This window comes from Barbus barbus (assembly GCF_936440315.1).
Source record: "Barbus barbus genome assembly, chromosome: 26".
NCBI classification, from domain to species: Eukaryota; Metazoa; Chordata; class Actinopteri; order Cypriniformes; family Cyprinidae; genus Barbus; species Barbus barbus.
In genome coordinates, this window is record NC_136754.1 from 26,311,104 (window position 1) to 26,328,346 (window position 17,243).

A 17,243-nucleotide genomic window follows, 5' to 3' on the forward strand; every position below is an offset into this window, starting at 1 on the left:
ATGGTGTTACATTAACATTCATGTTCTGTTGGGGGTCTGAGACACCAGCTATTTTAATAGCCCAAAAAATGACTTTTCCTTCCTTTTTTACATACAGTATCTTAGTATAAACTATACTTAAACAACTAGATAACATATTTTAAACATCCTCCAAAATTACATAAATGAAATTATTTTCATGTATATACATATACACTGTGATCAAATACCAGTGGCAGGGCCAGGATGTTTTCATAGGGGTGGCCAGGGAGGGGCCAGCAACCAGCCTGCACTCAAAAAAATGATTTTTCAGTTTTGTTCACTTTACCTGAACAATTCATGTTGAATTAATGCCATTTTGGCTATTTTTCATTTCAACATGATTGTGTCATGTTAAACTGACTTAAAACTGTCACTCATTGGTTTAACATAAAGTTTTCATTTTAAAAGTACATGTTTCAATCACTTAGCTCAGTCAAACTGAATTAAAAATATATATATATAATAACTTACATAATATTTATTCTTTATTTTAAATATTTTTGTTTATTAATTTATAGCTTGATTATAATTATAGAAGTGCAATTAAATGGTTATTGGTGTTTTTAGGTTTGTTATTTGTCTTAAATTGCTGTTACCTGAAAGACAATGCATTATATCCATTTAAAGGGTATTTGGTTTGTGTCGAATGAAGCACACACTAGCCTATTAGTATGTCTAGTGACAAAATAAAGCTAATGTGGAGTTTAATAATCAACATTTATTGTGCACATTTAGTGCAAAGCAACATAAATGAAAAATTTATATAAAAAAAAAATAAGGCCTTTACTGTTGTTCATATTTATTTGGTTTAATGTCTACTTTCTAAGTTTTGAAAAATAAAGCACAAAATTATTCATACTTACTAATTTTAAAACTTTTATTTTGAGAGAAGAAACTAGAAGAGAATTACATAACTATACATTTGTATTACATACAATTCATTAAGAATATTACAATATTCAATATTACAATATAATATACACATTACATTGTGACATTACAATATACACCTATCACTTCACACTCAGCACATTCAGCACAGGAGGTGGTATGCACCGAAAAAGTTGGTATGCGACCCGCCAGTAAATCCATAGAAGAAGAAAAAGAAGAAGAAATCTAGATAATAAATCAGACTGATACAAATAATGTTTAGTAAAAGTCAATCGCACATATAAAATGTGTGTTTTTATAAAGTCAGCCGGACTGAATGTCAAAACAGCCTGAAAACAAACGACATTCTCAACCTAAAGGAAGCGGAAATTTGTTGTGACGCAATTTGCATATCCTGGCGGCAACATTCATAAAATGCGTTAATGCTGCGCATGCGCATATCTGAAATAGATCGCCACACCACTGGAATATAAGCTTAAAACAAACAGGTACGTGTTCATCCATTTCCATCACTGTTATTAGAAACAATATTATCAAACTGTTTTATGATGTCGGTTGATACTAAGTTAATGTGTTATTATGACAGAATGCACGATTGTAAGCCTAAATGAGATGGCCGCGCCATAAACTGTATTAAACAGCACACGAACAGGTAACTGTTAACTTACTGTTAACTTAACTCATCTATCCATTTGCATCAGTGTTATTAGAAACAATTTTGCCAACGGTTTTATTATGTCGACTGATACGGATGAATTTATGACAGAATCCACGATTTTATGCCTGAAAGAGATCACCGCGCCATTAACAGAATTAAACATCAAACGAAAAGGTAAGTTATGTGTCTAAGTTTGCACATGTTTGTTAGTTTAATCATCTATCTTTGCACTCTGTTCATTTTCATGGCATCGATCAAGGATATTATAACAATGTTGTGTTGTGTGGTTGATGGTTCAGTGCGTTTTGAAAGCATTAATGACAATTATTATTGGTTACTGAATATTGTTAATAATAATATCAATAATGGGTATTTGCGCCTTTGGTTGCTAGAATGGTATGGATGTATGGCTAATCATTTTTATAGTTATTCATATTTGTTATTAGTGTCTTTCAGAACCACACACATTTTAAAGTTGTATAAACTAATAGAAATACTGACTGTAACCAGTACAGTAACGTTACAGTGTTTTTTTTAAATGGTCTCATTTTACAACTCCCATAGAGAAAACCATGAATTTGACCATTTTTGAATCTGTTCAGCTAATCTCTGGGTCTGGTGGGGGCACCAGATAGTGTTCCCTTCTTTCTGAGGGTAAGAAGAAGAACAACGAGCAAACTGTGAGAAGATTAATGGACCTTTCATTTGCATTGAGAAGACAAGAGGTTGTCAAAGAATCTCCACTTATTGCTGACTTTATGAGCAATAAATGAGGTAATTCACCTTAATGTCTTTAAGTGGGATTTTACATAAAATTAAATGTATTAAAATGCCAATAAGTCAAATAAAATAATTACACCATATAAGCAAGTTAGAACACATAGGCTAGCTAGCTTTTTTTGGGCATACATTAAAGTTTTGGTGTTTTTCTCTTTGTGTTTTAGGTTTGTGCTGAATTTGCACGGGTATAACTGTTGCCTTAATTTCAAAATTCTTCTCAAAGCTGGATGAACACACTCCAAGTCTTCTGAGGATCTTTGCCAAGAGAGGTGGAGCTCAGGGACAAAGGATAAGGAAACTTCTTGTGCCACTTACACAGGTATGATAACTGCGAAAATTGTTTTTCTAGATAAATTAATCATTTGTTTCTCACTTATGATTTGTGTGACTTGAAAATGTATTAGTTGATTGGTACATGTTGCTAATTTTCTTTATTTTCCCTAGTATGCCTGCATTAATGTTAAGAGGGAGTGTGTCCTCAAAGCCCTGTTTGTCTACCTAAATGAGGATCCTGACAATCTCATCAAGGAGTACATGGTATTATTGGCTGAATATTCTGACAATATTTTGTGTATAACAATACATTTTATAGTACATTAGTATTAATGTACTTTGTTTCTGTTTATAGGATGTCGATTTTTCCAACGCTGAAGCTGCACTCAAAGAAATGGTGATGGGTGTTTTTGTCATCAGATGTGAAGGATGTGAAGTTGGTGATGAACCTGCGGATGTTGGAGTAGTTCTTGAAGGAGTTACAGCACTAGAAGGGCTTGGTAATGCAGCTAATGGTGTTGCATTGCTGATTTTGGGCTTATTTATGCCCTAAATTTTAGTTATCCGAAGGAGTTTCGATACACCTTTGAACTCCTGCAAAAAGTGTTCCTGGAGCATGATGGACACAAACTCTCCACCAAAGTTCAAGCCCTCAAGACCAAGCTTTTTACACCTCATTAAAGGACTGATGAACAGACTGATCTTTACCTTGAAACTATGTTTTTTGTGTCAAATAGTCAAAACATGTTCATGTTTCATGTTCACACATTTTTAATGCCTTTTATTGATTTGATTTTTTTTAAACATCAAGGCATATGTGAAGAGGAATAGTTTCCTTAAAAATTACATTTGTCCTTAACTCACCCAAAGAAGGTCAAGGAAAACCATCAAGGGTTTCAATGACTCATGGGTTAGTTAATGGGGACTATTTAATTTTATTTATTTATTTTTTGTTGTCCTTTTAAACTTTTTTTTCAATGACGGTTTTAATGGCTTCTGACTGTTCTTCAAGGAAAGACATTTGAATGACAATGTATTTTAAATAGTTTTCAAAGATGTTCCACATAGCACACATTGTGTTTGCTTTTCCTTTACAAAAATTATCCAGGCACATTTTGGAATTTGGCTATTTTTTTTTATTTTTTTTATTAATGGGTTGTTGTACATGTAGGAATGTAAACCTGTTTGTTTCATTTTGCATTGTAAAGGAAAACATTTCTGTACACATTTTTATATATATAAGGGGTGGTATTTTATAAGGGGTGGTGATGGCGCAGTGGATAAGACACATGCCTTTGGTGTGAGAGACCCGGGTTCGAATCCACTGTGAGACACCAATGTGTCCCTGAGCAAGACACTTAACCCCTAGTTGCTCCAGAGGCGTGCGACCTCTGACATATATAGCAATTGTAAGTCGCTTTGGATAAAAGCGTCAGCTAAATGAATAAATGTAATGTAAATGTATATAAATTGTCAAATTCAGGCTTAATGTGTTTGAAATGTTTTTGAAAGTGTGACACCTGCTTAAGCTGTTCCCTAGTAAAAATTATTTATTACATATTTGCTGCCTCCGTAGTCATCATTGAATTATGGGGGAAACCGGGTGATATTCATTATTTTATAACATAGTAGTAACTTGACTAAATGGGATTCATTAGAAGTGATGTAAACATATCGGCTTAACATCAAGGATTAAATTTAAGATAACATGATTAATTGAAGTTCAATAAAAACCATTAATTCAAGTTAATAAATATTTAAATCATGTTTAGTGAATGTCATCTGTTCATGTTAAATGAACACAAATATTTCAAGCTGGTTTAACATCATCCATTGTTGTTAAGATAATGTGGTGTAATCACGTGGAACCACTGTCCACGATTAAATCATGTTCAACCAAAGTGCTATTTTTTTGAGTGTGGGGTGGCACAGAAATCTTCATTGTTTCAATATAAAAATGTGGTTGACTATAATGTACTAGATATTTTAGTGCCTAAAACACAGCTGAATACAATTAATTTCTACTTAATTGTAATTGAGATATTTGTGAATTATTATATCAAGTAATACTGAGTGAATATGACATTTTTGTATTATTCCTCACCTCCAGGTATTTTAATAAATGGGCTCACTATAGCTTTATTGCTCTATCAGTTTGGTTCTGGTTCTAATACTCATGAATGAGACATGCAGTTAGTGATAAGAATGTGAAAAAGGCCGGAAGACAACAGCACATAAATGCCATAGTGTAAAATGAGTTGTTTTATGCATTTAAATGGTTTCATTTTCGTTTGTACTTTTAAAATGAATGAAAAAATAGCGCATATTTTCTAGTATAAGTGCACTGTGCGCACATTTACTTGTGCATTAAATTACAAATTAAAATACATATCAGCTTGCGCCGTATTGTGATCTGGAATTGCACGATAACCTATATTTTAGTATGCATTTGAGAGACGTTCTGAAATGTAATGCATACATACATGCATGCAGTTTGCAGCTTTAATCGTCTTTTTGGTAATTTCATGACATAACTGACGAGAGAACTACGTCGTATGCTCGTAGTTTCTTGTGCGCTTATTTATGATGACGCGATCAGAGCACAGTGACGGCTGACAAGACAGGAAAGTTTGTTTTACTGACATATAGCCTAACAGCATCTCATTGTTTTGAGCAGGGTGGCCAAGCTAGATCACCCCCTTGCTCCGCCCCTGTCACACACGCACACACACACACACACACAATGTACAGTCAATATCAACAGAACACAAGAGCTGTGTTCTGTTCTGCTGTGCACTGTGATTATAAACAGTCTCAAAAGCATTGATTACAAAATGATGAAGAAAAAAACACCAGAATATTAGGTTTGTGGAGAAAAGAGGAAATATTAAAGGAGAACTGTTTCATATTCACAAAGAGACTAAATCCATCATGCATGGGATATCTGTAAGTGCTGGAATATCATCGTTCTCTTTTAGTGCTACTCTGCTGGATTTTTAATTGGAAATGTTTTGACTTCCAGACGTGCGATACATTTTAGATACGGTGTTACCATATACTTTCTGGTATTATTAATATTTCAAGTGAGTTTCTGACAGATACAGTGTAGCCTACAGTTTAAATGTCTAAGACCAGCACAATTATTCTATTTTGCACTTTTCTTACATTTTTCTTACAATATGTTATCAGCATAACAACTTGAGTAAAAAGCTTAACTGAGAAATGTCAGAAATGGTATGTTCCCTTTTGCTTCCAAAGAGCATATTGAGCTTCAGTGAAAGCAAGAACTTGTGAGTCACATGATAGTCACACTTCTATATAATTAAGCAGTTTTCTGTTGTTTTGCTAATAGGAATCAATTAAATGTTTATGTATTTTATTTAAATGTACTGTACTTTAAAATTTAATCTTCAGTAACCAGTAATCCAGTCTTCCGTGTCACATGAACCTTCAGTAATCATTTTAATATAATGGTTTGGTGCTCAAGAAACATTTCATATTATCGACAGTTGTGCTTTATACAGTATACTCTCAGAAATAAGGTGGTTTGATAGAAAGAGTGCAAATGTGCTTTCGTCATTGAAATGAAATAAAGCAAATCCAATGAAACTGTACTTTTCTGTTAACAACAGTCTCTGATTAATTTCACAGTGGAAGAATTGCCATTTTAAAAAAATGAACTGCAGATAAAATTGTGTGCCTGTTCTGTCCCACGTCTGAAGAATTGGTGAACTATTCGCTGTGTGTGACCTGAAACTCCAAGTGAAGCTCCAACCAATTACAAAAGCAATTACAACATTAATTAAAGTGAAATTAAAAATACTCTGGACACTTAGAAATATTCTCCACGAAACCTTAAAAAGTGATCTCCGCTCTTGGGAAAGTTGCTCACAGTTAATCTTTACGGGCAATTCATTACCCTCAAGCTTCTGAAGATAATTTCAGATGTAATGAAAGTCTGTCAGCAGAGGCAGAACATCAAATGTTTGCTCTGTGCGTCTCTGACATTATTTCTGTGAAGAGCAAAGTTGAGGAGGGGAAATGAGTTTCCCTTGAGGCTAAAGACTGTTATAGTTTCCAGTGTTGTGGGTCTTTGTTGTCTGTTTACACAGTAATTGAAATGTTCCTAAACCTTTACCCTGCCTTACTCTTCCCTTTTTCCCTATTTCCCATTCCTTCTATCTGTTCATTTCACTCTCTGTTCCTCACTTTACCCTCTACTCCCCATTCCTTCTCGCCTCTTTGTTGCTCCATTTCTTTCGTTGTTTTCCTCCTGCTGCCTGCAGAGCAGAGGGATTCAGTCACTGTAGTTATTTGTGTGGTAATCATCTCCTGCACCTCAGTAGCTAAGCCGGCATAGATGAACCGGTCGCAGAGGTACGTCCTCCATTACGGTGGAAAGACTTTTTTTTTTTTCAACCAAGCCAATTGAATGTGGAGATGCATGTGTCTTTCTATCTCCAGGAAATAGGTTTGATGGTTTGGGTCACTGCAGGACTATGGCTGTGTGCATGACATTAAATTGAGTTCATGAAGAACCATGGCAAGAAATTGATGTAGCAATACTTCATGCTCTCTTAAGGCTCTGTATGTGATCAGTGAATTCAATTATTTTGCGAGTGAATAACACTTCTGTGATCGCATCGCTTTAGAATGAATTAAACCACTGGAATTGTTCGGATTACCTTTATGTCCTTTTTGGACCCCACTGACGTTCACTCTATGAACAGAAACAACAGAAATATTCTTCTTTTGTGTTTCGCAGAAGAAAGAACATCATTTGGAACAGCATGAGGCTGAGTGAATAATGATAGAATGTAGGTTTTGTAGGTTAAAAAAAATAATTTAGCTGCCTGTACTACTGCCGTTTAAATAGTTCCCTCTATTTAAAAAAAAAATATTTTCTGACCACTTAACTTTCATGTTTTTCATTTTTTTATTACAATCCTGCTCAGCACAGGCTATATATATATTTTGCACTAAAAAGCATTGTTTATTAAAATTTCATACACTCCTAAAAATTACGTTTCTTTATTGGGATGGTTCTATGAATTAAGAAGTGCCTTATGCCACTTTATCTATCTCTTTCTTTATTTTTCTACAAATGTCCTCATTTGTATATCTGTATAGTTGTATGTACATATGTTTAAACTGTATTTATCTGTATTTGAACGTCTTAAATGTTAACTGTATGCACCAAGGGTCTGAGAGTAACGCAATTTCAATTCTCTGTATGTATGTGCCGTACATGTGGAAAAATTGACAATAAAGCAGACTTGACTTGACTTGACTTAACATCTAAAATGTGTTTTATAGTGGAAAATGATTCTTTAGATTAATAAAATATACTTCACATTAAGAAAAACATGGTTGTTTTAGGAAGAGTTCACTAAAAGGTTCTTTGCGGATGCCAAAATGGTGCTTCTACCGGATCGCTGTGAAAACCCCCTTTATTTTTAAGCAAAAATTTTGACACATCAGTAACATCAAAGCTTACAGGTGTTGGTGTCATGACATCACATGACACGTGAGAATCAAGTTTGATGTTATTAAGGTGCTGCCCTGTTTGATTTAGGCTCTGTGTGAGAGTGTCTAAATCATGACAGAATTTCCATTTTTGCTGAAGCAGTAGTTTATTGCTGAATTATGATAAATTGAGAGTTCTTTAGCTCTGTGTGATTGTAGTATAAACACTATCCCAAAATCCTTGTTTGTTTTTATTCATTTTATTTTTTATTTTATTTTTAGGTCTTTTGTAATCTGATCTCACAGGAACCATTATGAGGTGAAGATTTTGCATACATTACTCTGATTACAAAGTTTTCCCTTTTGAGCATAGCATCATGTCAGTTAAACTCCTGGGGTATTGATCTGGTTAGTTAAGACTTAGTTCACACTGCAGGTCTTAATGCTCAGATTGGATTTTTTGCTGAAATCCGATTTTTTTGCACTGTTGTTCACATTGTCATTTAAACGCGACTGCCATCGTATACGTATACGGTACACCGTATACGGCCCTGAAGTGACCCACATGCGCAGAAGAAGACGTGACGTCAGACGCAGCGCACCATGATTGCGGAAATAAAAACGGATGCTGCTTGTGTTAGCGTGTGTTTAGCTATTTTTAAGTTAATGTGCAATCGGAGCCTAAATAACGAAGTGATATTATTGTCTATATTGTCTGCCATTGTGATTTTAATCTTCCCGCCTACTCCAGTGCAGAATTGTGACGTTTGTCGCATTTCAATGACGTAAAAATCACATGAAATGCAACATGGCCGTTCAGACTAAAGTCGAATTGCAAAACATCAGATATGTATCCGATTTAGGACCACATATGAAAGTGGCCTGGGCCTGATTTGAAAAAATCGGATTTGTGCTGTTCAGACTGTCATAAGAAAATCAGATATGGGTCACATTTGGGCAAAAAAGTCGGATTTGGGCCACTTTAGCCTGCAGTGTGAGCTAAATCTAAGTAGCAGAGAACCCAGTTTCACACATTTTAACTGATTTGTTAATCAGTTTCAGCTGCTTTGGTGTAAATTAAATTAACAACAGGTGCATTAGATGGGCAACAATGAGATGACCCCCAAAACAGGAATGGTTTTACAGGTGGAGACAGGCAGTTACCCTAGGAGAGCTGGACTGGGCCGTAGAAGGTCCTTAACCCATCAGCAGGACTGATATATGCTCCTTTGTGCAAGGAGGAACAGGATGAGCACTGCCAGAGTCCCACAAAATGACCTACCGCAGGCCACTGGTGTGAATGTCTCTGACCAAACAATCAGAAACAGACTTCATGAGGGTGGCCTGAGGGCCCGTCATCCTTTAATGGGCACTGTGCTCACTGCCCGGCACTGTGGAGCTCAATTGGCATTTGCCATTGAACACTAGAATTGGCAGGTCCACCCCTGCACCCTGTGCTTTTCACAGATGAGAGCAGATTCACCCAGCACATGTGACAGACGTGAGAGGGTCTGGAGATGCCGTGGAGAACGTTATGATGCCTGTAACATCGTTCAGCATGACTGGTTTGGTGCTGTGTCAGTGATGGTCTGGGGAGGCATATCCATGGAGGGACGTACAGACCTCTAATGGCACCCTGACTGCCATTAGGTGTATTGGGATGAAATCCTTGGACCCATTGTCAGACCCTGTGCTGGTGCAGTGGGTCCTGGGTTCCTCCTGGTGCATGACAATGCCCTGCTCATGTGGCGAGAGTATGCACGCAGTTCCTGTGTAACTGTCGTAGACTAGTAAGAGCTGTGTGTGTAAACTCCCCTGATCTCAAAAAGAGGCACTCTAGCGACTGACGCTAGAGGCTGTGGCCTTTAGCCACCTTGTTAGAGCGTACGCCTCCTACACCAGAGACCACGGTTCGAATTCTGCTTAGAGCGAAGTGAGGTAGAACTGGTTACACCTGGAGGATGAAGGAATTGATACCATTGAATGGCCACCATGCTTGCCTGACCTAAATCCAACAGAACACCTCTGGGACATTGGAGGAAATACCCTGGACACCATCCGTCGTCTCATTAGGAGCATGCCCCAACATTGCCAGGCATGCATACAAGCATGTGGGGGCCATACAAACTACTGAGTACCATTTTGAATTGCTGCAATGAAATTTCAGCAAAATGGACTAGCCAGCTGCATAATTTTTCACTTTGATTTTCAGGGTGTCTTTGAATTCATCCCTCTGTAGGTTGATCATTTTCATTTCCATCAAACAATGTGGCATCCTTTTGTTCCTAACACACTACACAATCCATATCAGTGTAGATATCCAGTATTATATTTTTCCCCATTGAGAAGTGAGGTGTTTTCAAACAGTTCCTTGAAATGTTTTTGAGCAGTGTACAATATGAAACCTATGAAAATGTTGTACAATTATATTGCGTGATGTGCCATGAGATTGTGTTGGTCTTTCAGAGTTCAGATGTGCAGCTGAGATGTTTGCTTAGAAGATATACTGAAAGCAGTGCCTCAAATTCAGATGAGGAAATAAGAGTAAAAAAATGTGTTAAATATTTGAAGAAATAGTGTGTAAATTATTCATTTTCTAAAGTAATACTGTCCAACGGCAAGACCAGTGGACAAAAGATGAGAGTGGTTTCTTTGTTTCCTTGGAGAAACGAGAGATCACTAGAGTTACTAGAGTTAAGAAACTTCCTCCATGTACTTTTCCTAATGGTTCAGAAAGAAGGTAATTTTTAACAATAATAATTGAACAGCAGTTAGGTACAAATTATGTACAATTCCATCTCAACGGATGTGACATTTGCAGTGAAAATGTTAAATGTAACTTCACTGAGAAAGAAATCACTAGTATGTGGAAATATTATTATGCATAATAACTCGAACCCCCTGCAGGTACAGTCCAGATGTCAGTCTAGATAAGTTTCCCTCCACTTTAAATCGAGAAATCCACTTACGTTATGGATGTGATCAAAATGGACATGACTTTTTGAGAGATGACACACTTTAGGAAGTCTGTGATTTGAAATGCACAGTTTAGAAACAGTAATAGCCACATAGAAGACTTGGCCCTTCGAACATATAAGGTTTTTTTTTTTTTTTTTGAAAGTAGCAATTAAAAAAGACAATGGGAAACCAGCAGATTTTGACCTCCGCGGCATGATTACAGCCATTAAACCTGCACAGCTGATCTTATTTACAATGAAATCATGATGTCTAGTGATTATAAATTATAGTTGGCTTTCACTACTTGTATCATCATAGTATGGTTAGAAAAGTAAAAGTTAGAAAACAGTTTGCATAAAACAAGAGAAAGCAGTCCATTTAATTTTAAATAACGCAGGTCGTAAATGGTGTACATTTTACTCACATAGTAATGTGGTTCATTCAGTCAGCAGTTTTTAACACAATTTGTCTGTGATTCTCTTAATGAACATGACATCTAAGGACTCCTTAACTATTTACTCTTGCTGTAGAGAGAGAGAGAGAGAGCAACACAGAGAGACTCTTGTCTATATATTGGGAGAGAAGGAAAAGTGCATCCACCTGGCAGCGCAGCATGTGTACTCCTGCCATCAAATGAGGGACAAAAGCTGAACCCTCTTTACCATTTACAATTACTCTCTGTATTCTTTTAATTTGTTCAAGTTCAAGTTCAAGTTTATTTGTATACTGCTTTTTACGATACAAATCGTTGCAAAGCAGCTCTACAGGAAATTAAGTTTCCAAAATATATTTATATATTGCAGAACCTTAATATATTTAACTTATGGCAAAATTAACAAAATTTGGTAATTCTGTATGTTGTCTGAGCGTTGGCATCCTCTGAGGGGTTGGCATCATCTTTTCTCAGGTGTTCGGTCATCTCAGATCATTTAAGGGTTGGATCCAGACTGTCCAGATGTTAATCCCGTGGCAGAAACAGAGAAACAAATAGAGACATAATTAGCGTAGCTGCTGTTCCATCTAAGCAAAAATGATTTGTTCAACCCAAGATAAAGAATAATAATAATGTGTATTTGATCAGATAACTGCAGTACAAGATTATAAGATGCATTATGTGAATGCTTGGCTGAAGAGATGTGTCTTTAATCTAGATTTAAACAGAGAAAGTGTATCGGAACACCGAACGTTATCAGGAAGACTATTCCAGAGTTTGGGAGCCAAATGTGAAAAAGCTCTACCTTCTTTAGTGAACTTTGCTATCCTAGGTACTACCAAAAGCCCAGAGTTTTGCGACCTTAGGGAGCGGGTTGGATTGTAGCGTGGTAGAAGACAAGTTAGGTACGCAGGAGCTAAACCATTTAGGGCATTATAGGCAAGTAATAATATTTTGTAAATGATACGAAATTTAATGAATGCTGTTTTTGTAACATGGGAAATATGATTTTCAAAGGACAAGTTGCTGTCTAATATAACACCCAGATTTTTGACTTTAGAGGACGTAACAGTACATCTGTCTAAATTTGTCATTTATTTATTTATTTTTCTCTTTTCATTGTGATAAGTTGGACATATATATGTGTTTATTTTTCCCCTCTTTTATTAATCTGTATCTGGCAATATAGTGATATGTTACACAGTCATGCCAATAAAGCTAATTTGAATTTAATTGAATTGAATTGAGAGAGAGAGAGAGACTGTTTAGTCTGTTACTGATCACAGATTACATGATAAAAACTGGTAAAGTTGGTTGGGTAAATTACTCAAAAGTAATCCACTACAAATTACTAATTTCTTCTTTAAAATTGGAATTTGATTACATTACTAATTACTGCATTTAAAAAGTAATCAGATTACTAATTACTTTACTTTCAACTTACTTTCAAGTTTACTTTACATTTCAAGTTATCAAACCTAAAAAACACACTACAAAGTGAAATTCACTGTTCTTTAATTTAATATTGACTGAAAAAAAAAACATAAGTATTATTAGTATACACTCACAATATTAACAAAACCTTTTTTTGGTTTTGTAAAATAAAGAAAACAAATAGGGTGTGCTTTCTGCATTCTCAGTCTCCACGTATATCTTCCTGGAACGAGAATGCTTTAAGTGTCTATTTTTAAATGAAGTAAGTCATGTCGAAAACAAATATTCTCTGATAAAATAATCCATATGAAACCAATGTGAGGTACAATCTTTCCCGTCTGATCTCACCTATAATGTGATTATGCCCACGCACATTGTGCGCTATAAAATAATCATCCACACGAAACCAGGCTTGAGACGCACAAGCATGTAAACATCCTCCACATCACCTCTGTAAACAAATAAAGATTCATCAAGTTCATCTCGGCTACTTTTCACTTTTGGAAGAAGATGCGCTGTGAGGAATAAGAATTGAATTTACCTCAGAAGAAGAATGCGATTTTTTAAAGTGCATACTGATGCGCAAAACATGATTTTTACTTCATTTTTTTAACACTGCATTTGTAACTTAAGTAACAAATTTTATTGACATTAGTAACTGTAATCAAATTACATAAATTTAAAATGTAATGCATTACATTACTGCGTTACCAGGAAAAGTAATTAGATTACAGTAATAAGTCAGTTACTGTGTAAAGTGTTATACCCAACTCTGGTAGTAACGTAATCGGTTACTATCTATTTATACTGCATGTTAACTTGCTAATTGTGGTCAAGAGCATGATCTTATGCTAAGAAGAAAGTATTTTCCATAGGTTTTATCCACAGATCAAGAGCTGTAGTTCCAGCCACACAAGTTTGCAATGCTGTTTGGGAATGTTCTTTGGAACTATGGTCACATGCCAAACATTGAACTATGTTGGTAATGGTAATGACGTAACTTGTGGGCTAACAATGTACAGTTGGCTAACAATATTTTTGGGAAACACATCATTGGCTGCTAAAACATTTCTTTAATTTGGCTGGATATTAGCCTGTGAACATCTCTCTCCTATCATGAAAAACTTTCCCCCTTTTCCGCTCGAGCTTTGTCCTCATAAACGCTGGACAATCAAAGGGAGAGGAAATTATTTCCCAACCCTTTGTCTTGACTTGGCTCATTAGCGGTACTGAGCGGAAACAGTACATTGTGTATCACAGCTCTGACACAGCACTGCTTCTCAGTTACTATTTCTGCAGCACACGTCTACATGCCCTCCGTGTCTTGAGTCACATTTCCACAGTAAAGGACTGACCTAGAACATTTTACAGTGGGCAGAGGAGCAAAACACGAGAGCATTCACAATCACCTCTTTTCTGTTATATCACTTGACACAAGTTCTTTGATTTCAGTGTGCAGCGTTCAAAACGGACATGAATGCACAGAATACCCTTTGTAGTGGAGTCTGGTATTGCTGATGCGGTGTGTTATGAGATCTGATGCAATCCTTTCAGGTCGACATATATGCGGCTTGCAGTATTCATGAAGTTCAGTACTGTAGGGTCTTTCTGGTATTTTAATGCATTTGGTTGTTTACCTTGAATAGTTGTTTCTAGATTCTTCGATTACTTACAACGGTACAGCAAATTAAACCCCAGACGACATGCTGGGCTACTGTATCGATTTGCTTACTCAGCCTCCGTTTGGGGGGGGCGAAATGAACACAGCAAAGCCTGGAGGAAAAAAATGAAGTTTTAAAAAGTAATACCTTGAAATAGAATCATCCTTATGGAGTACAACGGGTTTTGATCAAATTCTATGTGCTGTCTGCCACACATGAAATCACTGGTGACTCCTGACCTCAAAAGAGCTGGGGTGAGGAGTGCCATCTTATGAAATGAGACATGTAATTCGACACATGATCTTGTATTACAAAACAATCCCATCGAAATGAACAGTGCTTCTGGCTGTATTGAGTAACAGGGCCATGCAGAAGGTCAGCTATTGTCATTGCATGTTAGGATAAATATCAAGAGTCTGCACTACATGGCATTAATGGCAAAATATTTAGAAAGCATTACTGAAGCGGTCGCCATAGGCTGTTTGTGGGTCACCGTTCAGCCATGGTGTTTAATCATGCCTCACGGCAATATGAGTCAGTCACCCACACCAATGCTAAAGTATGAACTGCTTATTATAATAAATAATCAAACCCTTCAGTTACAAGTCATTACTGATTCCATTAACTTATTTGTATTCTATTTTTTTATGTATGTTTATTGTATTTGTCTATTCTTATATTTTTATTTGATAAATAAAATTTTTAAAGTATTTTAAATAAATATTTTTATACAAATACAATAAAAAGTAATTTTATAAATGAAACATAAGAATAAAATTTAATTTGTAACCCTTTTGTTACAAGTTCATTAATCATTACTGGTCTCAATAACTTATTTTTATTCTATTTATGCATGTTTATTGAATTTATTGTCTATTCTTATATTCTTATTTTATAAATAAAATGTAAAAAATAAAATATTTAAATAATTTTATATAAATACAATAAAAAGGTAATTTTTAAATAAAGAATAATAAGAATAAACTTCTATTTTTAACTTATATGCAAAAAAGTGGCTCTTACAAAGAACGGAATTTAACACAGGTTAAAAACATTAAATATGACACAAACTAAATACATAACTAAAATCGTACAGCTTATATGTATTCATTTTTGTCCATGAGCAATGGTTGTAATATACGTATTTATTATTTTAAAACTATTTAGCTCATATAGGCTAGCCAATAGTTTTAACAAGGTATTTGATATAAATCCGACATAGTGTTAATCTATTTTCTTAAGGTGAAACTGTAATTTCACAATGTGTGATTTGAATTAATTCACAGCCCATATGCTGCATTGCTTAGTATTCAACACACACACACACACAGCCATATTCTTCTTCATATCAGTGCTGACCACATTGTAGAATGTCCGCTGACTCTCCCAAGGGAGGTGTCTATCTGAAGATAACAACTTCATGTAAATGCAGTTATGTCAAAATAGAGGTCAATATGTAACACGAGAATGATTTACAACTCAATGTCACTAGAGGGAATAGTCATCTGAAATTCTCAAGGCTATAGCTCTTGGAAAAGCTCACAGTCTATGATAACTGCTACTGCGGAATAAAGAAGAGGAGTTTTTTTTTTTTTCCTTTCTTGATTTACAGTGCGTTTTGCTGAGCAAAAATCTGAGAACAGACAGTTTGACGACCATCATCATTTTGTTTTTGCCTTAGGGTGTTTCTAAAATAATTTGGCTTCTACATGCTGGATAATTATTGGTAATAGTAGTTTTCTCTTCAGGTTCATAATGTTTTACACTGGAATACTGCCAAGTCCCAGTTCTTTAATTATAACCTATGTAGTTCCATGGGTTGTTATTAACCTTTGGCAGAGCAAGCATCACTGCCGCAGCGCGTGCATGACTGAAAATTAATTCTTCTCTATCATTGTCTCCCACGGTCCATAGTCTGCTTTTGAATAGACACATAAGGGATTTTTTACATTCTTTCATCTTTATTCTTTTCACATGCGCTATTCTAATGATACAGCAGCAGTTGAGACATCTGGAATCTGATGTGATTGTATCACACAATCATTGCAGAACACGGTCATTCATTTCAGCGGTGAATAGTCTTTGGAGGCGACTAGGAATGAAATGAAAAGACATGCTGAGCCCAAAATCCAAATGCAGCTGTTACTTGATTACTTTAGATTCAGAAGATGTTTTTTTTATACTGTAAAGAGAGACTGGTCCCCTGGAGCAAGCTGAGGGCCACAATGTTTTTTGCTCTGTGCACACTTTTTCACTGTCAGTGATCGCCCGGCATTTTCACGTATGGAAAACAGCAGAACTGTTTGTTTTTCATGAAAAAATAACCCCAAATGTACCTTTATATGCACTCACCAGACACTTTATTTTAGGTAAACCTGTTTGCTCGTTAAAACAAATATCTAATCAGCCAATCACATGGCAGCAACTCAATGCATTTAGGCATTGAGTCAAGATGATCTGCTGAAGTTCAGAATGGAGAAGAAAGGTGATTTAATGTATTTGAATGTGGCATGGTTGTTGCTGCCAGACAGGCTGGTCTGAATATTTTAGAAAGTGCTGATATACAGACATTTTCACACACAACCATCTCTAGGGTTTACAGAGAATGGTCCGAAAAAGAGTCAGCGAGTGGCAGTTCTGTGGGCGAAAATGCTTTGTTGATGCCAGA

At 35.8% G+C, this 17,243-nt stretch overlaps 1 long non-coding RNA gene across 1 annotated transcript; it reads left to right on the plus strand.

Annotated features, from left to right (window-relative positions):
- The first annotated feature begins 1,111 nt into the window (after positions 1-1,111).
- On the plus strand, positions 1,112-4,543 carry LOC306845591. The gene is made up of 7 exons (XR_013781995.1): positions 1,112-1,400; positions 1,499-1,564; positions 1,679-1,744; positions 2,173-2,344; positions 2,515-2,669; positions 2,795-2,887; positions 2,979-4,543. It is a non-coding gene; the product is annotated as an uncharacterized lncRNA (long non-coding RNA).
- Positions 4,544-17,243: the final 12,700 nt, after the last annotated feature.